This window comes from Strix aluco, chromosome 4 (genome assembly GCF_031877795.1).
Source record: "Strix aluco isolate bStrAlu1 chromosome 4, bStrAlu1.hap1, whole genome shotgun sequence".
Taxonomy (NCBI): Eukaryota; Metazoa; Chordata; class Aves; order Strigiformes; family Strigidae; genus Strix; species Strix aluco.
The window spans coordinates 43,343,840-43,369,785 of NC_133934.1; the positions used below are offsets into that span (position 1 = coordinate 43,343,840).

Genomic DNA, 25,946 nt, shown 5'->3' on the forward strand with positions numbered 1-25,946 from the left:
AGTCTAAAATATTATATAAATTAGAAGGTACCTCCTTCAATACCAGCTAAGTACTACTTAGTTAACTGTAGTTAACTAAGTACTAACTTGTACTAACTTTCTGCAGTAGTTTTAGCCTACGGTAGTACAGTCTAGAAATGCTGCTTTTTCCTCTGTTTTGGACTAGGAAACTAGAGATATAGGAATCAGTTGGGCTGGTCTACAGGCAGAATTATACCAGAATAGATACTTCTACCACAACAGGTATTCCAAACTACTTATGTGTACACACTTATTCTGGAACAGAAACAGACAAGTTTAGAGCTAATGAGGTATAACTAATTAAACTTGACACTTCCTAGACACTTTTATAACTTTGTGTTATTCCCAGCCATAGCCTGACTTGACATAGGCTGAATATGATGCACAACACTATTATTTCTGATTGCTTACATACCCTTCAGTTTTTAGGCCAGTGTGTAAATTCATCAACAACTGTAAATGTAATCCTAATTTTACTGGGGAACAAAAAATCCAAACATGCCACAGATAAATCTCAAGAGTTAGCACCTCAATGAGGATTTGATCAGAAAGGCAATTATTCAAAAACACTGGACAATATATACTATTATCACAGCAAAACTACTAATATTTTCTAAAAAAAGGCACTGAAATGGTTCCCTTAAACCAAAAGCACGGTAGTTCAGTTTAGCACAGGCTCTTGTCCCCACAACATGTCAATCTGCGCATCAATGTGCAATATTCATGACAGGAATTTGTACAATGCAAGACCCAGTAACACATAACAAGAATATTAGGCACAGTCAGCAATTTACAGGACAGCAAATTAATTTAGACCTGAATGCATACACCTAAGACCATCCAAGGAAAACTGAAGCATTGAACTGCTGCTCAGACCAATTAGGGAAATAACGTTTTTCGTATGTCCCACATCTTCCAAAAAGCCCTTTCACTACCTTTTTCCTGCCCTCTATGCAGCATGCTGCAGCTACCTCTACCACCTATGAAAGCTTAAATTATTCTACAAACTTCGCCAGTGGTCAGTGGTTTTAGCAAACCCTAATTTTTCCAAAACGAAAGGCAATTAATTGAGAAACTAATCGTATTGGTAGCTTCCTTCCTTTTTAAGTGACTCTTGACAAAGACATTTTCAATTTCATGCAAAACAGTGGACAACCTATAACAAAACTCTTGAGGAATCTGAGATAATTAAATAGAGGAAGCATTTGAGAATAATCTCAACAACCAACCACAAAGATTAACATCAGTAACTGAGGAAGCTTGACAGCAGATTTCTGTGATTCTTCCTCTATCACAAAGACCATCAAGATGACAGAGAGACAATTTCCCTAATTCAAAAGCACATTAAGTATTATTTAATTATGGCTTATGTGAAGAATTTAATCTCCTGGACAAGCTGCTTCTGTCTTGTATCACTCTCTATATGAGACTCTGGCATTTTTTAAACATTTCCATTAGTTAAAAAGGTACTGTTCACATGTTTTACAAATGTCTCTCAAACATCCCAGTTTCACTCTAATTAGCCAATCCTCTATTACTCTGCATAACTAACTTTGCTCTGCCAGTACTGGAAATTATGGCAGGCATACAAACCTTTTTGGGAAAAGGGAGGATACTAAGTAAAAATACTAGGCATCTCAGAGCTTTGTATGTTCATACAAATTCACTCAGCCCATCCCAAACTTTCATCTACTACTGATCAGCTTCCTGCTTAAATGCATTCCACTTCTATTCTGCTCTGCCCGTTATCAATGAGCATGTTACTTCAAATATTAGCATTGCAAACAGTTCCTCTAATTCAGTACTTGTACAAGAATTCACTCGGTAAACAGGCCTTGTCTTTTGCATTTGTAGGCACTAATGCTTAAAGCACAAACATCTATCTTCATAATCCAAAAAAGGACATAATGTGAGCACTGTGTTTTAGTTGCAAACTGGTAATTAGCCTCAGTACACTATGGAGCTCTTTTGTAATGCATTACAATTCACTGTCCCTAGTTCACTCCTCTTTTCTAGTTACAGTCTACCACCAAAAAAGTCCAAAGTTTGTACCCAACAGGAATGTTAACTTTACAAAGTTACAGAAGTACTACAGAACAATCTTCAAAGACTGTTCAAAGTGGGGATGAAACTGCCTGGCAGTTTGTAAGAGGAGCAGACTGCAGTCAGAAAAGGATGAAACCAGAAGTATTTTACTGCCTTTTAGTAAAATGTGCTAAATCTAGCATTAAAGATATCAATAATTTTTCCAAAGCAAACACGTCACTCCACAAAGAGCCATGCCCATAGATAATATTCAGATCCCTGTAAGAAGTGTAGGAATGGCTTGCTTCATCTCAAATCATGCATGGCAAAAGAACCTGAAACTAATTTATAATTATAACATTTGCGCTCACATGTTAATGCCCTAATTTATTACTGCAGCCTGTAACAAACAGAACATCCACTACTTGTGTGTGTTTCTGGGGTCTAAATTTCTTGATACTTCTGCAAATCTGCAGAATCCCTCCGATCATTTTTTTGTGATAAGAAAGCTTTCATCAAGGTATCACAGACCAGCTGGATCTGCTGAAGCTTAGACAGGTAATTGCAAAACCCTGCTCCTTTAAAATGTCAGCTCATGCTCCAGAAAGCATTGCTTCCCTCCTTAAAAGATTCCTCAGAGTTGAAATTGGGTCCTTGATCTTGGGCTGTGATGCATGTGGTCAGTGCTGAGCTTCACCATCCTGGAAATGGTTCCACCATACACTGGTCCACATACCACATGACACGCCTTTGACATCAAGACTAGATTACTGCAATATGTTTCAGCTAGGGCTGCAGAGAAGTCTCATGTGTTGCTTGCAGCTGGTTGCTGACAGCAGCCATACAATTGGTGGGAGAGCAAGGGGAACGTGGCGGAGATCCTGATTTCTGAGCCTTCTGCTCATTCTTCTTTATCGTATTATTTAATATTCACATAAATGTCATTATTCACATTACTTGGCTCTTTATACCTACCCATTAGCATAACCACTAAATTTTGAAGGGATGCAGTACACAAGAACCTGGAGTTTCAGAATCACTGTATAATATTTATTTCTAAAATCTCAGAAACACTTAAAGATGCTGTCTTTTATGGGCCAGAGACAACCATAGAATTAACCTCAGAGGGAGCAGCTGAAAGTTCATTGGAGAAAATGTTGACATACCATTTCGGCTTTATGTCAATAGGCATTCCTTTTTTCTCTCTATGTGGACAAATATGCATGCAGCACTCCTCTAATTTAGTTGCATATATATGTGAAAGCAGCTTCTAACCTTGGGTTTTTTTCCCTGAAAGCTCTGTGTCCTACAAGCACAAATGTTCCTGAAATACAACTGATAATATAATTTTTTTTCCTCTTTTTTTAAAAAGAAAGAGGAGGTTTAGAGGGTATTTTAATACAAAGCAGAAAATGGAAGCAATAGTTTTCCAGAAATTCCTGATGAACAACTTAAGAAAATGTTAAACAGTTAATAACCTGAAAATCTCTAGCAGAAACTCCAAAAGCCACTAAAGATAAAAGAATGGAAACCACATGTAACATCCTAGAGACTCGTAAGACAACATAATGTACTTTCAATATAGTTTGAACTTCCGTAGTCTCACTTTATAAATTTGATTTCATATGTCTGCAGAAACTGATAGAAGAGGTGTCTCTCTTTTTTACGTTACATTACGTACAGATCTTCAGATTTTTATGAAGATAGAAAAACTGTGAAGATTTATAGGAAATCAAGACTTTCTCCCTAGAACATAGCCAAGCAGTATGGCAAACTATTTATTGCCTGAAAAAATAGGCTACAAAGGTTATACGTGAAAGAATAAACATATGATTTGGCAAGGAGACTGAACCTAGGTATGTGAGAATTATCATAAATATATGAAAATTAACAGGTAGCTTTATAAACAGAAAAACAATAGCATTTGGTCATGTCAGATGAAGAAACATGTCCGTTGTGGGAAAGACTCCTCACTGAAAATAATCTGCAGTTTATAGAGCAAAATACAGAGTTGGGTGGCTTGTCAGTTGATTAATACTGATGAACACATCTGAAGCCCAGGCACCCTTTTCATGAAAATGTCTGAAAGACATTTGTAGGTATGCACCAACACCTCTGTTCATGTGGATATCAATAATCCCGTTAAATTTTCTTCACGTAATTCTGGTTTTAGGCAGCTCAGATTTGCACATAAGTAAATGGCATCACCTTGCAACAGACTCACCATTATTAACGCAATACCAAGTAACTCACGCTTTCATTTAATTCCCTAAAAGTTCTGACAGGAAACACAGATCGCACACAAAAACAGACTGCATGAAAATACCCCATCCACAAAATAGTATGACCACCTCTGGGGTTTTCAAAGCCTCACTTGTACTAAAATATTCACTAGATCTTTGGTCATTGCAAAATACAGCCATAAATCAGGGTGCCCTCCTGAAATGTTCAAACACTGAAAAGAAAGGCTTTATATTTCAGAGCCAAAATAAGTATAGTGAGGTGGGCTAGAAGAAATACAGCACCGCTGGGTTTCTGTGCAAGGAAACTCTCCTTTCATTTGTGCAAAACTTTCTATGTTGCCTTGGTGAATCTGCTCTGCTAGCCCAAGTTGGCTATTAAAATTGTTTTGCACTTTAATAGCTGCTTTAAACAAATCATCCCCATGAGTCAGATACAGATTTTTACTTATGCTCTGTATGGACACACACACACATATATATATTCACACACCATTAGAGTCATATGCACACAGAAACAGACTCGTGTTATCTTCTCTCATAAGAAAAATCTGCATTATCTGTTCTTTTGAAGTCAGAAACATATTTTACACACATCTGCATGTACATAGTATGCACATGGTGTTTGACACAGAACTGAAAGAAACAATTCTGTTTCTAGTGGCTACTTTCATACTGTGATTGGCCTATTCAGAAGAATGAATTCAGCCATGGAGTAAAAATTCAAAAAGACAACAAAATCCAGCTACAAAAAGAACATAATGACCCTTTTTTAAGGATAAGTCTTCAAAATTGTGAGTAAGGTGCAAAAATAGGTAGGAGCAAGCCCTGTTTAAAGCTTGGCCTAAAACCAGCAGGTTGGCTCTCCTGAGAAAAGTTGCTGTAACACATGTAGGTTTTGATTTAAACCAGATTCCTGTACTCAGTGTGGCTGGAGAACTGGGGTCATACTTTTTTAATGATTCTGTAGCAGAAGCAGCACCAAAAAAAAAAAAAAAAAAAATCAAAATACTCCATACTCTTTTTCTATTCACTAGAGCCCAGGCAGGAACTCCTAATGAAGTTTCGCTAGCCCACCAGATACTGCCTGCATGCATTTCTTGCTCTCTGAAGTGGATTCTTCTTCATCACAGGGAGGGAATTCTGTTTAAATTGCAATTTAAAAATTAAATTCGGCTGACTGAATCTTCATCTAAATTCAATGCTTCTAAAGCAAAGTTCAGTCATTTTCTTGTAAATACAAAGATTAAAACAAACCCACTCAAGACTGTAAAAGCAAGGAGTTAAATACTGATGTTGTAAACTTGATTCCCTCAATTTTCCCATTATTTACATGCACACCTCAGGTACTGTGCTGCCTTAATGGGTACAGTAGCATTCAAGACCAGAATATCACTCTTCACTGTGAATTTGCTGGCGTTAGTTGGTTGGTATATATGTTAACATTACAAAAACAGATTTTTGCATGCTAATCTATTTTTACATTTTAGCCTGGAAAAAAAAATGTAACCATGTTGCCAACAAAAACCAAAAAATCTTTTCCTGTACATTTCTGTTGGCTGACACATCATGTCTGCAAATAATAGTCTTTCTTTCTCTAGAAAGTCTTCATGTTACACAAATCCAAAAGGACAAATGAGACATGTGCCATTTTATGAACATTTACCAAAACTTGGATACTTTGGCAATGCAGTATAGCAGCTCCTGATGCACAGTCTCAACTCTTCAACAAAATAACCCTTCCACATTTTTAAGGCTGAAGTATGAACTCAAGACCACATTGCCATTTTCTGTTTGAACTATCCTGCAGCGAACTGTGATATAAGATTGGTTTCTTCAAAAAGAAGAATCAGAAGAATTGTTTTTTCCTTCTCCGATATTTTAGACCAGCACATATAATGTCAACCGAAACAGATAACAAACAAAATCCAGAGCCCATTTCAAGGGGGAATTTCAAGAGGGACATTTTTTGGTGACGTGCAAGAATAAAATTCCCCAGTCTCAGAAGAATGTCCTGGGAAGGACTGGAACGGATTCTGAATAACTGCTACCAAAGAATGGTTTAAGATAATCTAAGTTAATCAAAGATTTCTTACTCAGATCATCCCTGGAGAGATACGCACACTACACAAACTAGGGAAAGCAGATTCAGTTATTTCTTGGCTCATCTCATGCAGGTGCACCAGGCAGAAAAAAGCCCAGTGATAAATTGAGCCCACTGTATTTATTTATTTATATAAAAATAAATGCTCTTTATCTTAAACTCCTTTCCTTTGTGGAAAGGGAAAGCACTGGGGTGTGCCATACACAATACACTAATTACAATCACCTTCTGCTTCAATAAAGGAAATACAAACTTCCTGCCTTGGCAAGGGCTAGAATGTCTCAAGCAGGTGGGAGAAGGACCGCATTAAGTGTCTTGACAGCAGCGTGGAGGAAAAATATTTCCTAAGTTTTCTATGCATGTGCTAATCCAGAAAGTATACTTCACATGTAAAAAGAATTTCCTTAATTATTGGTTCAACCTATGATAATTACGATGGTATAGTAAGTGGCTGTTTTTAAATTATATGAATACCAAAGTGTTAAATGCTCCAGGAAGTTCTGACACTTGGGGTCACAAAAGACTCTCCACTTTCTGCAGAATAAGAAGTTAAAACGAGTCTCTGGGCATACTATAACTTGGTTAGTAATTACTCTGTATGAATTCCTAATTCTTCCAAATGCATGTATTATCACTGTGAAATCATTGCTCGGTATTGCTATTACTGCATGGGAGCTTCACTCCAAAGGGAATTTTATTACTTAATCTAACACTGAAATGCTATCTGTTAAGAAATGAGAATATTTCCAAGATGGAAGATGATTCATGAATACAAAATTCCACAGGCATATTTTGATTAAAGAATATTCCTAGGATGAAAGATTTTCAGCCAATTATTATGTTCTCAAGAATATATGGGTCTATCAGTTATTAATATGTTCTACATAACCCTGAATTTTTGTGGGGGGAAATATAATCTTAGGGCCACCAACTCTTCTCAGGTCAATAAAGGTCCAGCAGAGCCTCAAATACTTGAAGACTCCTTTCTTGGAGAGTAAACAGCAAATGAAAAGACACATGAGAATAACATAAAACATTTCATATGGAAATTATGTAACTTGTAGTGCATATGCTTATCTTCATCTTTCAGTTTCTTCTCACTGCACCCAATGCACTTCCCTTATCCACACATTTTCATCTCAGAAACCCAGCCTTTTAAAACTAAAGGTCTTTATCTTCATGTCTTTCAGGTCTAGTGCCTACCAGTATTTATAATCTACAGGAAATGATACTATACACACAGAGAAGACCTACATACATGACATCAGACTGACTGATGCTCTACTCTGCTCCCAGACACACAGGTCCACATTGATGTTGGCATAAATAAAATCACAAAGTAGCTGCTTTAAGGAGAGCTGGTTGAGACATTCATTTGCTGTTTGAAGAATACAATAATTTGCCATCAAACACATGATTTTACAAGTAAGATCAGCTTACTTTGCCCAGCTGAGAACCAGGTAAGTTTAATAAGGTAAGCCTCTCATGGATCATTTTGAAGCAGAGTAACAGAAAGAAATTCTGTACAGGAGAGAAAGAAGGAATTCTCCGTGTAAGAGGGCTGACCAGCATCCCACAGGTCACTTTCAGCCAGACCACTCCCTTTGTCTTCCACTGCCCAAAGCCCAACAGCTGAACATTACTCATCAGATTTACCACTGTGTCCTTACGGAAACAGAGGCATGCTGTTCTAACATAGCTAACATAGCTATTAGAAATGGCTGCTGCAGTCATACAGACCACAAAGTGGATGACAAAACTGCAACCCCACTCCTGTTTGTGGTTGACTATCATGCCCTCCACAGCGGTCGTATAAGCTCAAAAATTTCTTCAGTGCAGAGCAGAGAATAGTGAGTTGCTTTCTGCTACCTGGAACTGTAGATATCAGTAATTACTTTACAATAATTGTAATTATACAAAACCAATAATTACTGTAGAATAACACTTTGCAAAGTTTCATATGTTGCAACCATCACACAGTCTCTGCAAAGAGAAAAGAGAAAGCAGTAGACTCAGGCTAGTCAAAAACAATAGGGCCACAATAATAGGTGCATGAGTGTCCAGCAGGATGAGCTTGGCCAGGACAATATATATATATAACTGTTCTGCTCTTACCAAAAAAAAAAAAAAAAAAAAAGAAAAAGAAATTGAAGAACAATTTGAAGATAATAGAGAATTTTCAATTTTCTAGCAATTCATTAAGTATGAGAAAATTAAAACATGTATTTTACAGTGGTGCTTTTTAATGGAATCCTGATATATCAAGCTGCTTACTGTTACTTAAAACACACTTCAAATTTTCAGAACACTTTTTCACTGAAAAAAAAAAAAAAAGTTTGGCTCTCATAAAGCTATAAGAAAAGCTATGTGACATATCTGCCAACTGCTAACAAACCTTTACCACACATCCACCATTCCAATTTTGGGAAAACTTCTGTCAGATTGCAGTGTATAGTAACTTCATAAACTCAGGTTTTTACTATCTCAAAGATGAGAGAAATGTTTTTATCCAACTGAGAGATTCCCAATTCCAACAAAGTCCTACCTGCATATTCCTAAGAGTTTCAAAAGTTGTAAGAACATCTGTATACCTCCCACCCAATCTTCCCAGTTTCTTTTATTCAAACTCTTATTCCTTTGCCTCCACCTCTTCTCACAGGGTTTCTCTTCCTGGCCAGGAAAATTAGTACCAGATATTATTTCAGACAGTCGGTTCTTTCAGGTTTTGTTACCCATCCAAAAGCAGGATGCAACACAATCTCTCTCGGAATCCTGTTCTCACAAGCATTTGCCCCCTTTTTCACAGCGAAGTGGTTTAGATACAATCAATGGACATGGGCCGAGAGCCATTTAACTTTTTATATGTATTTTTCCATCCTCTTGTTATCAGTTCTATATCTTAATCCTTCTATGTCTGGTATGCATTGTGAATCACAGACCAGCTCTGGATGCCTGGAAACTGTTGGACTTCCTTAAGAACATCATCATAACTATTCCCACCCCAGACCTCCAGTGGATTTTGGTGCACACAGACTTGTGAGTGGACATAAAACTTTCTGTAGAATATGTAATACATCTTACGGAGTTAATTTCAGAAATATAAGGTTTGGTCCCAGGAATCATGGTTTCAGTTCAATAGAGCCACAGAATACTGTGGAAAAACAGTTTCTTGACCTCAAAGCCTAATGAAACATCAAATGTGTCTGCTCCTATTTTTAGATGTATGCTCTGTAGTGCCATATTCCTTAATATAAGGCTGACCCAAATGTTCCAACAGCAGACGTTGGTTTCTCTTTGATAGCCAATGCATATCTCTGCTTTCCAAGTTTCTGTAAACACATCATTATAAGGAAGGCCAGTCTTACTTTTCCCAGCCTTCTTTCTAATTATGTGCTTGCTGCCAGGAAACTTTCACTTTTTTTCTTTTTTTGTCTTCGCTATTAAAATTTAAACAAATGTCTGCTACAGACTTGAAAAAGAAGGAAAAAAAAAATCTCCAAAGCCGTTACTGTTTTAAGTTACAAAGTTACTAAATAACACCAAATTCCTTTCAACACTCAATGATAAACATTCGACAAAAACGTTAGCTACAAGAGTACATCATTGTTAGGTCACCAAATATGTCTTCCCTGCAGACTAATGAATTCCACAGGACAAGAAAGCCCACAGTATTTTGCTTGACTTTGGTTTAATTTTGGTAAAAAGCCATAGTAAGTTTTCTAAAACATTCAAGTCTCCTGCTCATTACTAACTCTTCATCCAGGAGTATCACCGGGTTCCCACAGAAGTCTCCTACAAAGCAGGCTGCGAAAGCACTCATATTTTACTGCTCTGTCATATTTACTAACAAACTAACAACTGATTTAGCAAGTCTTGAGCTACAGAGATACAGAGAGCCGCTGCCGCCACAACAGCATCCTTTTTCGTATTCGGAAACACCAAGGGGACGGCCAAGGTCGGCGAATAAAGCGCATCAGCCAAACTCGAACGCAACTACAGCCGATGTGGCGAACTCAAAGGGCCACAAAGAGTCGCGCAAAAAAGCAGCACTCGAACGAAACGCGGTGAGCACGATCTGCCCTAACCTCTCGCCTTCCATCAGCGCTGCTGCCGGGCGCTCGCCCCATCTGAAGAAACCCGCGTCGCGTACAAACGAACGGAGGAAAGCGCCCTGCCATCTTACCTCGCACGGCTTACGTGGGCAGCTACCACATACCCGGGCGCAGGACTGCGGGAGCCCGTCGGCGGGAGCGGGACGGGGAACGGCGCGGCGGCCGCAGGTACCGGCGATATATAGGGCGGGCCCGGCGGCGCAGGCACCGCGCCGTGACTCAGGGAGCCGCCGCCGGCGCGTCCCACTCCGGCGGCTTCACGTTAAGAGTCCCGCGGTCACCCCGGGCTCCCCGGTGCCGGCGGGAGGCGTTACTAGGCTGCGGGGAACGGCGGCGAAAGGGGGGTTTTCCGTAGCGTAGCGCCTTTCCCTGTTGCCGCCGCCTAAGTCTTAATAGCTCTCCCCCCGGCGCGGCAAGAACTGGGGCTTTTGACACGCTTTTTGCCAAAAAAGGCTCGGGTCCCACGCTGGAAGTTCACTTTCTTCCCTCCAGCAACTCGGCATCCACAGCCAGTAGAAAAGCTTGAGACATTCCCCCTAAAGCAGAAGCAGGCGCTGCAGCTGCCTGGAGAGCAGAGGAGACATCCCAGGCTCTTCCACGCTGCCATACAGCTGCACAAAAGTGCTGCCACGAAAGTTTACATTAGCTTTTCTGCGTAGGAAAAGTTTCCATGATTTTCACATCGTTTTTGCCTACATGACAACGCGGGTGGGATGGCTACAGGTTTTAACGTAGAACTGCGGAAGCCACGTCTCAAAGCTACTCTTCTAAGCTTTCTAAGACTTCTGTTCTTTTTAAATCATACTTATGCCACTACCAAGTCCCTGAGTTCTCAGGTTAAACTGAATTTAAAACTTTTTTTCAGAAAAACCGTATCGCTATCGCACACTTTAGTCATGTTTTACTGTCTCCTGTGTCTTCTTCACCTGTCAGAGAATAGCATCAGAGTCCAGAGAAGATTTCCTGTATGTTACAAAATTCATGCTGTTTTGCAGTCTAATTATGCAAAACCATCCCGAGTGTCAAACACTTACTGTAAATACATTATTTACTACTGCATATTCCACTAACAGCACCATTTGGAGGTAGATACTTCTTTTTTTAATTTTTTCCACAAGGAGATGAAGACTGAAGAACAGGTTTCTGTTGTTGGCTCATACCCTTCCTACTAGAACCCACTTGGTCTGGATCCAGAGCTTTCTTACAGAATACATGCCAACATCAGTTTTATAAGTAATAGTAGAACACAACTAATCATCAGTAACATCTACTTAAACATCTGCTTAAAACCAGATGACAATCTCAAAAGATACATCTATAAAACCTCTATTCTCAAATCCATGCTCAGTCCGCAGAGGTGATCAGTGGTATCACTTGAATTTTCTGCAATGTGGACAGCAAAAAGAAGTGTACGAATGCTCTTTTACCTCACTACTATTAAACATCCTGGACAATGGCAGCTAAAAGTAAGGGAGCTCCTCTTTCTTCTTTAGGCTCCACTTTCCAGTCAGTGTGTGTTACCAGTCCAGTTCTGGATGTCTGGAATCTGTTGGGTTTACACAAGAACATCATCATAACTATTTTCCTCCAACTGGTATGAACCCCCAAGATGAGCAAGACCTGTGCCTGAGAAATTTCATTCTATGGTGGACGAAGCAGAACAAGGTGGCACCAAAACTTCCCCTGCTTACTCAACCCCCTTCACCCCTTTTCACCATCCAGCCCTCTTTAGGACTCAGAACTCACTCCACATCGCTCGATCACTCCAGAACATAAAGGGGAGAACAGAGGAATGCTGCCAACTAGGAAAAAGGGAAGCGGAAATAAAGCATCTCCTCATCACTAGAAGAGAGAGCGACATGTCAGATCCTGGCAGAGAGAAGACTGGCACTGCACTAGCACTCAGTCTCCAATTCTGGTACATGACTATGGGGAAGAAGCATGGTAGCTCATACACATAGTATTAAGATAGTACAAAGATAAAAAGAGTATCACTCATCACTAGTCAGGTCTCTATAAGATTTTGGGTAAATATGCTGGTCGAGGATAGTATTCTATCTAACAAGCAGAACACAGTTCAGCCAGTAATAGCTGCAGATAATCGAACACACACAACAAAGAACAGGCTGATGTATGGTAGGAAAAGCCAATTATAGAAAAACAGTACCTGGACTTTACATCTCTTAACTGCACCTTCTCCTTTGTATTTGATTATAACAGTGAGTTAATACTGCAGTAAAGACAACTGAGTTCTCTCACATTTTCTTCTGTCACAGATCTGACATTGCCCGTATTTTGCACATATGTTACAAGAATTCTGGAGAAGAATTTTATGTCGGTGCATGTATGCTCATGTTCACATCATGGGGATGGAAGATGAAAGCAAAAAGACAGCTTGTGCATGTCAGCTTAGTTCAAGACATTTGCTGCACTGTGACTCCACAAGCGTAACTGGGCATGCAAAGTGAAAATGAAGCTCAGCTTACTGGGAACCAAACATGGGGCACAATGTGAGATAAAGATCCAAAGAGAAAGGAAACAAGATCATATGCTTAACTTAAAACTTAATATGATCTGTGATTCTTTTTTGTAAATAACTTTGCCTATCATTCTGGGCCCAGGAACATTTGTTTCTAGTTGAAGGAGTATGTACTCTGTGTACAGCATGACTGGCAAACTAAAATGAGCAAAACTAATTTACATGTAAAAAGACAACTGCATACAAGTCCAATGAAGTCCTAATATTTAAATGAAATATTTAAAATGTAATGACAATTATAACAAACAGGTTTTGGAAAAATGCAGTAAAAAGCCCAACAATTAATTTCTGTGAACTAACAGAGGTAATGGTAAATGCCATTAGTGAAACAGGCAAACACCAAACTGCCTGAAGTCATATGAGGGTGTTTTTTGCCTGCATTCATTCAAACTTTGGGAATCTTCACAAAATGAAGGTTCACTTTTTATACCACTCTGTAAATAAAATGAAATCAGTATTGCTTAAAGTTCAAAAACTAAAAAGGATGACTTCAGGAAAAAAAAGCTGAAAACGCAGAGAGAAAACCTTACACAAAGTAATTACATCCTCAGCAACCCAAGAGAAAACAAATGAAGATAAAACAACTCAATGGATTTCTTCAGAGAGTCTGTCAAGTTCTTAAACTACTACAGAATAATTTGTAGTATTTAAATGCAACCTTTTTGCTTGCAGGTGTATCTTCAGTGAAGAAAGTGTATTTTAATAGTGTACATACATTGTCATCCACAACAGCTAGTTTCCAGGTGCTACCAGACTACAAATAACTACACACTTCTATTTCCTGTCATCTATTTGTCTATTTGGTTTTTCTTCATTATGATATGCAAAATTTTAGCATCCTAGCTGGTAAATAACAAAGGCATTAAAAGCTACACTGGAGTGTGCAATTCTGATTGTGCTAGTTAAGACCAGATCTCTCAAATTCTTTAAATCAAAACAGGATGTTTTTCAGAAAGAAAACCAAACCAAACCTAAAAAATTCTGAGGTCTAGGAAGAAGTTGTGATTGAGATTCAAATGGTGTTTTCTACATGGGGGAGACACATGACACGAGATTCTTTTGGTCTTAAAAACTGGAAATTAATTCAAGAATATAGGCATGCCTGTAAATCAACCCAAAGAGTATTCAGCTAGCCACAATGGAGCTTTGCATCATATTACAGTTCAAACATCATTAAGCTCAGATGGAAATGGCAGTAACATAGACACTGAAGGACTAGAATAGGGAACTGAAAGAGTTTACAAGCTTTCAAACTGATTCATATGCAGCTGACTGAATTCTATGATTTATGGAGCCCAATTCAGCAATCTCCCTGTTTTTCTTACATAAAGGAAATGCATCCCATTTACACTAGCTATGCAAAATAGGCTTTAACATACCAACCACTGTGGATTTCAAATTTTTATTTAAAACAAAAAAACCTCCATAAAATTACATCCCCTCCCATACTGTACTTGACAACATTTAAATGCTTTGAATAGGGATTACTAAACCAGGAACAGGACACTGATTTTCTTGGAATGCATGAGAGTTTGAGATTTCTTTAGAAGGCCAGAAAGCAAAATTAAGCTTTCCTGAAAACAAAATAGACCAGCTATACCTCTGAAATGGCAATTGTCAAACATGCACTAGTCCAAAGCATTTAGCACTATTTCAAAAGTCTCTTGAATCCTGTGTACTACCTAACTTTGCTGGTGTTGGCAGACACTGAGGTCATAACTGTAAATTGCTTTGTTTGGTGTTATTTCCTGTTGGTGAAATTTGCAATGCCTGAGCCAGGAATACCAAGTTGTTTGTGGCTTTTGTTTTTCTTAGCACTTCTGGAAAATAAAGGATTATGTCTTTGTTACAAGAAAGATTATTTAAGCAAACGCTTCCCATCACTTTCAATTCTACCAATACACACTATCAAAGTTATGTTTTACAGAGAGGAAACCATAGCTAAAACCACCATTTGAAAGCAAATCACACTGCAAGGTCTATGATCTATGAAAACATGATTCAACAAAAATAAAAAGAGGACCTTTTCCCAAACTTCTAATTATACATAGAGGAAAACAAAAATGAGAAGTTTCTATTACTGAGTCAATTTTCATGAGAAGGCAATTACCATTTTAATGGACATGTATGTATACACACACATGCATGGTGATGAAGTGACGCATGCTCAAGTCTTCTTTGTTATAATACTAATCACTTCATCTTTTAGACTAAAATAGTAAAGGTCTTCAGGGTACAAAACTGTTTAAATTATATTGATTAGACTTACTATGTAACCCGTATGACAGCATGGAGAAAAAACGTGGATCTACTATATAAGCACTGCCTAACAAGAAACTGGAACCGTGATGGTTGAACAAGCAGCATATAGAGAAGTCAAGTATCCCAATGGTTTCCTTAAAGTACCTAGATACTTTGGTACCCATATTCTTAGTCTGTTTTGACCACGAGTAATCCCTGAGAATTTCCTGCCCTGCACAATAGCAATGCATAGGAGCTCTGGAAATAGTTACATTAAATATAACAAAATATAACCTGGAAAATGATTCACTCCTCAGACTCAAAAGGATTTGTGATTGGTGTTAAGCTGCCAGTTTCACTAACACCACAAAGGAGAACTATTTTGTAAGTTTTTGTCCAATTTCTTTTCTCTCCCAAGATGCGCAGCTGGTTTTGCCCTGTATTAATTTCCCAACTCTTGCAGCTTTTCCTTGCACCTTCATTTTCTCCTCACTGTACCTCTCTTCTCAGATTCTCTATTTTTTATTAGTGAAATAAATTACAAAGATACCTGTAATACTCTTCTGTTTCAATCAACATATTGGGATCAAGAGCAAAATAACCTTGCCTAAGGCTTACTCTCTGTGGTTTTGTTAGTATTGTATCTATGGTTTCTTCCCTACTTCACAGTAAAATTGGCATAACACTCTTCAGCTGTGATATTGAAATCACATGTGCAAGCATCACTATTGGATCTATGACAGGTCTACCTACACTTCAGACGCTTAAATTGTTAGGAGGCGCTTACAAAGTCACAGGTGGTTGCAGCAAATTGAATGTCACCTGTAAATCCTTCCCAGTTCCTAACTCCAATCTCAACACCACATTCTCTAATACTCCTGATACAGTAATAGTGAGTGCATTGTATCTTTCAATTAGTCGCACTTTAGTAACTTACAGCTGCTGTAATTGGGAGGCCTGTCAGGAAAGATAAAGAAGCTGTTTCTTCTGAGTCAGGCTTCCCCACAATATTTAAAGTGTTTTTCAGTAGCTGTTTATGAGCTGATCTGGTCATAATTTCAAGATCAAGGCATAACTTACTTCCTTTCATCAAGATGTCAAGCTCATAGTGCATGTAATTGTTTGCTATAAAGGCTGTGAATTTAGGAGACATTCTGTTGCTAACGTTTTGAAACCAGAGCAAACCAGGCCAGTATGTTAAGCGTTGCTGCTGAAGTTTGTGCCCACAGCTATTTAGTTTTCTCTGTTCTAGCTTTCACACAGTCAGCAGAGATCACAGCTGCTCCTTCATCTACTGAATGTTTCTGTTGTGTTGATTCTTCCTGCTCCAAGTAAGTCTGAAGTGAAAAGGTGAATGGTGTTGTGTCTTTTCCCACCAGGCATAAGACCTTTTAAATTCAGCCCATATAAGTAGAAAAGAAAAAGCCCCAAGGCACTGGGGATTAGGATCGCAGGGTGCGAATTCCATACCTATGTTTAAAACACTAGTTTACTTGCATTTCTGATATCCTGGAATATTTTTCCACCAAGTCTTTTTTTTTTTTTTTTGAAAATGCTTTTCTATCAGGATTGTCAGGATGGTTTTCTTAGTACTCATTTTCTCTCTTTCTCTGCTACTGTTCTCAAGTGCAAAGCCACCTCAGCCTCTCAGGGTGTGCATACCCTTTCTAGACTAATTTCTAAGTTTTCATCAGAACACTGCAGTAGATAAAAACTCATAACGTGTTTTTTGTAATGCTTGGAATTATCTACGACGGGATTTTTTTCCCCTGGCAAAGGAAGACTCATTTATCTTCAGGCTGCTAACAAAGGGGGCTGCCAAAGACGACTCCTTTATAAACAAAAATCAATAAAGAGCTTTCAGAAACACGCGAAAATGTGACAAACACAGCTTGAGTTCTTCAGCTTTTCTGGCAGAAGATTACAGAAGGATAACGACAAGTTCGTGAGCCCTGCTCCCCAGTACCTGCCCCCGCTGTTACCAGCCGAAGGCGGCTCCCTGCCGCAGGACGGCTTCCCCGCCAGCTCCCCCTGCTCCTATTCTGAAATCCTCCAGCTCCAACTTCCTTATTTGGTTGTCGGGACTGTTCTTTGTCTGGCTGAACCCCCCGGGCCGGGCCGCGCCGCCCCCGGCTGGGCCGCGGCCCTGCTCCAGCGGGCCACCCCGCCCGGGCCCCGGGCGAGCGGCGGCAGCCGCCGGCCGCGGCCATGCCCATGTAAGGAGCCCCTTCCCTTCCCTCCCTTCCCTTCCCTTCCCCGGGCGGGGGCGCCGCCGGGGCGGGGCGGAGCGGGGTGGCGCGGCCCGGGGCCTCCTCAGAGGGCCGCGCGCGGGCCGGCGGGCTCCCTGCGGGGCGCGGCGGCGGGGATCCCCCCCGAGCCGCGGTTCCCGCCTCGCCCCCCGCCAGCAGCCTCACCTTCCCTTGCGCCGGGCCGCGGGGGGTTTCCCGAGCAGCACCGCTTCTGAAGCTGCCCTAGAAGCGAGTGTAAACCGCTGGCAGCAAAACAAAGGACAACGAAGTTACCAAGTTCCAGTGTAAAAACTCACGGATTCTTGTCATATTTCTCATTGTTCTTTACAACAGGTTACAGCGTGTCCTTTGAGGATTTAACTGGTGCTTGCTGCAGAGAAAAAGGAATCCCTCAACAGCGCTACCTATTTTTTAAAAAGTGGCTGTTCTGTTACGGTACATGAAGAAAGCAAGCGAGACTAGTTTTACTTCCAAATTATCCCTAAACTCTTTTAAGTAATATTCTAAAGAGCAGCTTACCCCCTGGAAGTCGGTGTAAATTCACTAGCAGAACACTCCCTACTGTTACTACTGTTGCCTGATACTTAGTTTCAGTAGCTCATCATGTACTTCATGAGAAAGAATTTACAGTCTAACTGTACAGGTATATGTAAGACCAACAGCAAGCAAGGAGGAACACTTAACTAAAAGCATTAGCCCTGCTGGTCACTGTATTTTTTGTTCATATCTTTTAGATTTAGTCTTCTGAAGTGGAATATCGCAGGCATCTATGTGATAGTCATTTTTTAAATAAATATCAAGGAATCCTGCAAGAAGTGATTTCTCTCTTTAAATGTGAAAGTGGTAACAATTCAGGAGAATATATACTGAATATGCCCACAGTGACAACTGGAACACAGCTAATAAGCAGAGATATTTCTATCTGACTAAGGAAGTTATTGAGCTGCGACTCTTTAAAAGGAATACTCTTCACAAAGTAATGATTCAAAATTATTCAAAATCACTAAAAGTCTGGTGAGACAGTCCTCTCTAAGGCAGCATGTCAAGAAACAGCATTTTGCAACAAAATAAGGAAGAAGTTGTAACTAAACTTCTAACTTTCTAATTCTGTTTGGGAGTCTAGAAGCATTCCCGTATTTCTCAATATGTTTCCTTAGTATTAAGTTGTGAAAAGAAGTCCTTAAGTAATGCTAAAAGTTCTTCCATTATTACAAGCTCCTGTGGATATTTGGGTGAAGCAGAAAACATGTAGCAGAGTGGAACAAAGAGAGCACTGCGTTAAGTCACTCATGTACAGGGTGATAGTGACTGCTCCTGGGCAGAAGTGCATGAAAAAAATAATTAGGGAGAGTACAAAGGTGCATTTACAACCACCTTCCTATAACACTCCTTCAGCTGCACCCAACACATTAAGCCAGTTGTATTTTCAGCTCAACAGAAAACTGACTCTGGTATTTTTATATTGCATTCTTGCCCTCAACAGAGGCCTGAACAAGTTTGTTTACTTGTGAGAAACTCTCAAACTAGAAAAAGTTAAGGGAACAGCTTAATAAGAATAGCAGGGTAAGAAATATATTGACCACATCATATTTACATTACATACCTAAACTACCATGCTAAAATTCACCTCAGAAAAAACCCCAAACAATTTATGGCAAAAAAAGAAACATATTGGAAAAATTTAACAGAATTTATGTCCAGAAGAATCTGGTTTCAATTTATCTGTTTTGCGATGTAATTAAAACATTCATAACTGACAAAGAAAATGCTAACATTAAAATCCAAAATACAGAAATGCTTTAAGAATAAACAAAAATCACAAGGACGTGAGATTGTCAAATAGTCACTGAAAACAAAATGGGGGATCTCATGGAGCAAATCCTCTCCACTGCTAAAGGCGGCAGCAATACTGGTTTATTTCAGAACAACTCCATCATCTCCAGCAGGTGTTCAGGCTACTGTCCAGGCCCTTTCATCTGACATCAGTTCTTCTGTGTGGAACAAATGACACCAGAACAGGTATGTTCAGCGTAGGAGGACACATTCTTCAAGTTTTGAGGTGCTGTTCTACATTTGCTCTTTTGTTGTTGTGCTGTATTTCCCTTCTGCAAATAAGTCTGTCTCTACTGCATGAGGAACTCGCAATGCTCTCAAGAAAGCTATCTAAAACCGTAGATAAATGCATACAAAAGCTTAGGCCTCTACCCTTGCTGAAAGGATGATCTCCCATAGATCTCGAAGTTACTACTCAACTGACTTTCAATGACAATTCCAGACCTCTCTCTGTCTGGTCAAACAGGTTTCAAAGTACAGGTTTTCTCTCTTTAAATACTCACATAGTTAAATTGCTAGCATTGACCCCAGTGGCAATCTTTCAGCAAGCAGAGCATATGTATTCCCCATGCCATCGTCTCATTTTGGTAGCTGCCAGTTTGTGCCTGCACGATTGAATCCTTTCTTCTCCTCCCTCAGTGAAGCCACTCACTAATATACTCCACTGCACACAGTAAATTGACAGTTGCAACTAGACCGAGCCTTGGCAGCACCTTTCTCACGGGTGTGAAGCGCTGCCCTCGGAGAACCACACTGTATGCTGTCCCACCTGCACTTTTGCCAGTGTACTTGTGCTGTCCAGCTCCACATCAGTGTTATGGCAGTCAAATAAAAGAAGGCTCTGCAGGAGCAGTGGAATAGAAATGTGCCAGGAAAGATCACATCATTAACCCAATGGGCCTGAGTAGTTTTATCATCTGAATATGAAGGTATTAGGTACTGGTGCACAACCATTTATCAAGTTCAGAGTACTGGCAACAACTGTTTCAACCTGCTGCTGGGGAACAGTGAATTCATAAACCACAAAATCCTTTACTGTTATTAAAGGAATTATGAAAACAATCAAAAAACCTCAGCATTTTATCAGTTAAACAAAACTGAATTTCTGTACTAGTGTTCAGCCTTGTAATAAAAATTAAGAATACTGCCATTGTAACTAACATTTAGTAATATTGTAAAGCATACTCAATAACACATAATCATATTTCTCAGACTTAAAATCTTGACATACTCTGGATGTATAGATACACATACTGATAATAATATATTTTAATACAGAACTTCAACAAATCTCCTGCCAAAAGTATGGGAATATACATTGACTTAACTGATAAAAATAATTCTTTACAGATCTGCTGTACCTAAACACCTGAAACCTGAACACCATTTTTTTGTTTGTTTGTTTGCAGGAAGGGGTTTTTGTTTGGTTTGGTTTTCTTAAATGTAACTGATCTGGAAAAAGAGGCAGATATGATGAACGGTGCGAGACTCAACACGGTTCTGTGTGGAGTTCAACTGATTATCTCCTGCCTTTTTGAGAACTGTCAGTTTATTTCTTTTTGTTTACTTTCTTTTAAACACTTATTTTTATTTGGGCAAGAAGATATATTTTGTCAAGCCTTTATTCCTTGGCTACTTAGTTTTTTAAGAAGCCCTTCAAAATGGACTGTGTTGAAAACCTTTGGACTGTATTGACTATACTTCACTCATCCACATGGTTCTTGTTGATTCTTTCAAAGAGTTTGAGTAGATTTGTGAGGTGTTACCTCTATTTAGAATTTTTTTTCCCTCAAAATGTCACATTATATTCATGATCTTAATATTCTAATTTCTTTATTCTAGATCATTCTATTATTTCTATGTTATCTACTAATTTTTCAGATACTGGGCTCATCAGTCAAGAGTCCCGTGAAACTCCCTGAAAACTTTTTAAAAATCAGTGCTATATTTGCTGCCCTAAGTTTATTAGCTAAATATACTATTTCAAAGTATCATCACAAATTGTTTTGGCCAATATATAATCTGTAGGCTTAATACATTTTTCTTTTTCTAAACATTTTAAATACTTCTGAAAGAAACGCTTGTCCACACTGAAACCAAGATAGTACTGCTTGCTGCAAATTTCTCCCAGAACTTTCATGGAAAGATACGGAATGTACAGATCCAAGCATACAGGTAGACATAGGCAGCCACACAGCCACAGGCAAAGAATGGTTATTTCCCAGTTTAAAAGTAATCTGTGCAGTTTAGCTGACCATTAAAATATGTTTGCATGGAATCACAAGAAAAATAGTGACAAGACATTTCTATCTTGGCATTTTCACCATGATAAGAAAAACAGACAACTGATACGAAAAAGAACTCTACATCATGCAGTACATGCCTGAATGTACAGCGTAGCATAAAATATTTAAACATAACTGTGCAGAAAGGCTTTTCTTGATGCCATAACTCTCATGTCTAAAAAATACCAAGTATCACAGATTTTTGTCAACTAAATACAAGTAGGACTCTAAAAGAAATGGCATCTTTTACTGAAACCAAAAATGTTTGTTTAATATAAAGACTTTGGTCAATTACTACACATACATTTATTGTTTGAATTGAATTCTCATTTAATCTTAATGCATGCTTTTCTGATTATAGGCCCATGTGAGCAACATTAACAATATATATATATCTGAATGAAAACCATGTGCATTCATACCAAAACAGTATTGCCAGAACTTTCAGTGCAGAAGTACTTAAACATATCCGGGGGGAAACCTGGATGAAAGCTACTCTGAAATATAAAGCAGTTAAGAGTGGCAAAAAGTCATACATTTGACTTATATCTACAGCAGCAGCCAAGGACAATGGTCATGTATGAGAGAGTTGGACATAAATTCATGGGAATAGGAAGTACTATTCTCCATCTCTATAGTCAACATGGCCTATTGTATTGTATTTAGATCTGGAAAACATTTGCCAATATGTTATTATCAAAATGGAAGAAATACACAGAATGGCAGCAGAAATCACTGTCAACTGCAAGTAGATGACTGCTTTCTAGTCTGGTTTTAGAAAGAAATATATGCTGCCTGACTTTGTTAAATGATAACTAGTGATACCTGTAAGTGGTAAATAGTAAATTAGCACAGACTACAGTGAGGAGTGGCAGAATGAAATTAAAAAATGACAAATTGAGGCTGACTATAACGGAAAATTTGGCAGCATTATTCCATAGTTTAACTCATCTCAGTCTGTTAAACAAAATAGAAGATCCACAGATCAGACAGTGCTAAACAGAAAATAAAGCAGCACTCTAATAAAATTAGCTCAGCAGTACAAAATAATTTTTATATTATCTCTCTTGGTGCACTTGCACTAGTGAGATCTTCTTTGTAGGAGTCACGTTTATTGGATGCTCAGAAAAAGAACTGAACCTTTGAACAACAAAAACCCACTATAATGTATAACAAAAAGACATGTATTGTGAAGTCTGGGGCTGTTAGAGCACATGTTACGGACTTAATTTTGTTCTTTAGAAACCAGATTTCTTCTTCCTAGACATTACAACATATTTAAAAAAAAAATACTTCAATAGTAATTTGCAATAACTGATCTTATGGGTAATGTACTCCTAGTGGGAGTTCAGAATGACTTAGTGTGAAGATTTGCGGAGAAGATTTTTATGCTCTGTTTATATTTTCTGGGATCTTAAGAGAAAATAGTCTGAAATAAGATGCAGCTAACATGCTACAGGAAATGAAGGAAGAGAACCAGACTTCTCAAGAAAGATTTACATTTATATAATGGTGATGGCTATGTTTTGGCTTAGAAAATGGAATGCAATTGCTCTAAAATACACAGAAAAACTGTTGACTGGCGCTTCTCCTTAGTGGATCATGAACTACTCCAACACTGTATACTGTATCAAAATGCTTTGAAAGAGAGCTCTTTCACCATTGTATGGTACTTTGTTTACAGACCAAAACTCGCATCAGCAAGTCCTCTCTCCGCATGGTAACCGAAGAGACACTAAACCAGCACAACCCTCACCTATGCCAAAGGTGTTGGTGTGAAACCCAGCACAGCATTTTCCATGGTTACAGGAGAAAGCGTTCAGACAGTTTGTTGGTAAGTAGTAATATGCTCTTCAAACTATAGCATCATCTTTTATTAAAGATGCCCACAGCACATTTTTAGAAGAACCTGCAATCAGCTGCTTACAGCTTTGCAAAATTTCCATTTGAGCTGAAAAAATCCATGGCAAACATCTGAACAGAATATTTTTGTTGTCCTTTTTTTTTGTTAAGTTTTATACAAAGAAGTTTTAGGTGACTTTGAAATTAAAGTTTTTAAATTGAAATTAATAAAAGGGGAATGTGCTTCTTACATCTTAAGGATGTTCTAGCACGTGAACACTTCTGTAGAGAATTATTTGTTTTGTCAGAGGATCTTGCTAGTGCCAGAAATAAGTCTTTTTTCTCTACACTAAACTATGCCTATATTTGGCTAGATCATGAGCTCTTTTATTTAAAGTAAACAAACAAAACCCCTTCCTACCAAAAATTCAGCTTTGCACATGCTCAGTATGACATCAGAATTTCCAGACAGATTTTTTTCCAGTAGGTCAAGAATCCATGGATCATACACATAAGATGGTCTACGCTAAATCTCTGGACTGTCACTGGCTTAGCAGGACTTTCCTAGAAATCCTGTTCTGAATCACAGATACAAGGCATGAGAACTGAAAGCAATGAGTTTGTGTCACCTGCATTACCAATGTTTGCTCAAGATGGTGAGAGGGAAACCGGATGAGATTCTGTATGAAGGTGAGAGAGTAGAAGTTAAAGGGAATCATAGGAGACTATAAAACTAACTTCTTGTACTTGACTTTATGAAATTCTTTTAATGTAATTTTTTGTGATATGTATGGGTAGAAATGGATGAACAAACTTGTTCAAATTAGTTTTAACTTCAATTTTCATCCAGTCTTACATGCTTAACTTTCACAGAAATCCTTTGAGGGAGTTTGCACCATACATCTCTTTCTAGGCTTCTTACCAGTGTTTTCGGGAAGCATCAAGTTTTGCATATATCAGCTATTCAGCTGAGATGAAAATAAACTGCAAAGGAATATGGTACTGTAAAACTTTGTTTCCAGAAAGAAAGTACTGATAAGACAAATTTGTTTACACTGCAGTAAGCCCGAATATTAAAATGCTAAATTTCATTCAACCAGGATTATTGGAACAGTCTTGTAAAATCTGTGAAGTGTAATATACGACTGCATGTTTTGATGCTTCCTTAAGAAGTATATGACCTCTTACTCTAAATTACTTCACAGCTATCACTAAATTTTTACTATCTAATTTCCAGTGAATGCTGGGTATTTTTTTTTTTTCCATTTTTTTCATTACCTGGACAAGGACTGGTAAAAAGACTGTACCATACATTAAAACAAAACTTCTGCTGTTTCATCCTGAATTTGGGTTAAAATTTTACTCCTCTCCCTATGCAATCCATTAAAAACATAGTGGTTTTCACTTTAAACTCAGTTAAAATATGCATTAAAATGTCCACACTTCTGTTGTAGGACAGAAATACCAATTCTCAGATATCCAGAAGATTCTGAAGTTCATTTTCTTCTCTAAAAGAGGATTTTTGATCATTAAAGTAAAAATTAAATGAAAACAAAACTGGAAGTAAAAACAAAGTTGAACAGGTATCATGGAGTGGCCAGTGATAAAATATTCTGAAAAGTCATTGAAGAAGTAGATATATAGACTTCCTAAAAAGCACTGAAATTTTACTTATCTGTATAGGTTTTCATTAGGTACAACAACTTTGTACGTATGCAGCTTCCATGGTTTAAAAATGCTCTGTAAAAATCACAATTTTGATTTTTCTTGTCTCATATGAATTCTTATGAATGACATTTTGCTTTCACATGGTTGTATTAGTTTTTAAGATTCTACCTGAATTTTTAACTAGGCTTTTAAATTATAGCAGACTAAAAGAATGTGGATAGAATGGACAGATAACATCTGTTAACTGATGACACATAGGTGCTAACAACCTGTGATACTTTCCCTTTCACAGTTTTAGTTAGGCCATGAGAAGGCCTTTCTTTGACAAAGCTAAACAACACACAAAATTTGTATTCCAGAAGCATGACAAAGACTGTTACCTGAGGTTTTGATTGAGGAGTGCTTCATGGTCAGGGATGCTGTATCTCAACCAAAACTTTTAAATGTCAAAGTTCCTTTGAGAGGATATGCCAAGGGAGCACTAGTGCAGGCCAGTGCCTAGGCAGAAATCTATAGGATGCCAGAAGTTTCGTGGACTTCTACAAACAGCCATTGTGAGAGCAAGTGCAGCAGCAGGCAGTGGTTCTTAGGTAGGAAGTTTAATTCATGGTATCGCCATGTTGGTGTCCAATCATTTGGATATTCACTAATTCTACTGATATCAACAGTATGGATGTAGTCTACTCTGATTAGGAAAGATAACTGGAGAGTCTTAAATTTCTTGAAGAAAATTTATCTTCTAGCCCAACAACTGCACTTATCCAGAGGTGTTCTTTTAAAAGCAGTT

General features: G+C 38.4%; 1 protein-coding gene across 7 annotated transcripts in view; it reads right to left on the reverse strand.

Moving 5' to 3' along the window:
* Positions 1-25,946, reverse strand: part of PALLD (palladin, cytoskeletal associated protein) — a 206,738-nt gene that overhangs the window by 56,701 nt on the left and 124,091 nt on the right. For 2 of the 7 annotated variants that reach the window (XM_074822857.1, XM_074822855.1), the window contains exon 1: positions 10,574-10,684. The exons of the other annotated variants lie outside the window; for them this stretch is intronic. The gene's annotated coding sequence lies outside the window, so the exon portion shown is untranslated. Of the gene's footprint in view, positions 1-10,573; positions 10,685-25,946 lie in introns of those variants that run through there. 7 annotated transcript variants of the gene reach the window in all.